Source organism: Etheostoma cragini, chromosome 6 (genome assembly GCF_013103735.1).
Source record: "Etheostoma cragini isolate CJK2018 chromosome 6, CSU_Ecrag_1.0, whole genome shotgun sequence".
Lineage (NCBI taxonomy): Eukaryota > Metazoa > Chordata > Actinopteri > Perciformes > Percidae > Etheostoma > Etheostoma cragini.
Window position 1 is genome coordinate 27,028,012 of NC_048412.1, and position 1,409 is coordinate 27,029,420.

Below are 1,409 nucleotides of genomic sequence, written 5' to 3' on the forward strand. Positions count from 1 at the left end.
GCAAAAATCTGAGGTAGGCAAACATGATACAGACAACAGTAGATTAATTGTCGCACTACTCTGGAATAAAACACAGTGTGTTGCTGGGTCTGGACCAGTATCTCTGGGGCCCCCTTGGGACACCAAGTGCAGTTTAAAAAAAAAAGGACCAAAACAGAGTGAAATGCATTTTTTTTTTACCAGATTTTGATCAGTAATTGACTTACATAAGCACCTGATTTGAGACAATTCAGATCAAATCAGAGTTCAAACTTTAAAAGGTCATCTCAGATAACTTAAATCATTTAAATAACTGAATTGCATCAACTTCCTCTTCTTTTACCTTTTGCCCTTGTAGCTGGGTTCCGGTTTAATGTTACTTAGTCAGAAAGATCGTGGTTTTCTTGGTTTTACTCAGCCGATGAGATTATTTCTCACTCCGTTTGTAGAGCTAAAACTCCAACAGTCCAACAGTCAACACTACTCATTTTAGGAACGTACAGGCTCATCAGACCGGAACAAAAAGCTCTAGAAACTTTAAGGTCTGTAGACCTAAGAGACAACTGCAGCCAAGTGCAGGTAAGGCTCTCTGCTGCAGGTAAACGTCAGTATTCAAGTCACTGGCAGGTCAACAGAGGCCTGTGGGGCTAAATAACAGAGGCAGCTAATGAAAGACAACACATATACTGTATACACACACTCAGGGCTTTGGAGAGGGGGGGGTACAAGGGGCAGCAGGGATGAGGGGGTGGGGGTTGGGTGGGGTACCTCCTGCCTCTCTCCCCCAGGTCATGCGCATTTTTCCCTGGGCAGTGGAGTCGCTGAGGCTGGGTCTGCTGCTCCTTATACCACCCTAACACTGCCATTAGCCTTCAGTCACACCTGGAAACCCCTGAGCTCCCACTCTCTCTCTCTTTGTGTTCCCCTGAGCTCGCTCTCTCTTTGATCAGCTCAACTAAACTGGATAAGTGCCATTAGTGTGCTGTGTCATGAAAGGGTGAATTCCGTTGCTGTATGTCCAAATCTGCGTGTCTCTTTGCTTTCCTGCTTAACATAAGCTACAAAGAATATTCTCATTTACAATGTTAGATTTATGGTTTGGGGTCAATATTATCAGTTAGGGGGGTAGTGTTGTTACTGAAAAAGGTTAACAGAAGAATAGAAAAACACTTTTCCATGACGATGGAGAAAGCGGACTCTTACTTTTAGACGTTTCTTCTCATAAAAAGGTCACACAGTCACACAAACACAGTCTCTGCTCCTTTTTATTGAGGTTGAGTGAGGTTATGTGTGTGTGTGTGTGTGTGTGTGTGTGTGTGTGAGCTTTCATGTTGGAAGCGGGTCTTTAAGTGTGTAAGACTGTGGCATTAGGGGCCATATCCCCTGTCTGTGTAATTACACTGTCACACACACACACACACACACACACA

The 1,409-nt window shown here is 44.0% G+C and overlaps 1 protein-coding gene across 1 annotated transcript in view; it reads left to right on the forward strand.

Moving 5' to 3' along the window:
- The window catches only part of prdm1a (PR domain containing 1a, with ZNF domain), a 10,988-nt gene that overhangs the window by 6,203 nt on the left and 3,376 nt on the right, over positions 1-1,409 (forward strand). The gene's annotated exons all lie outside the window — the stretch shown is intronic.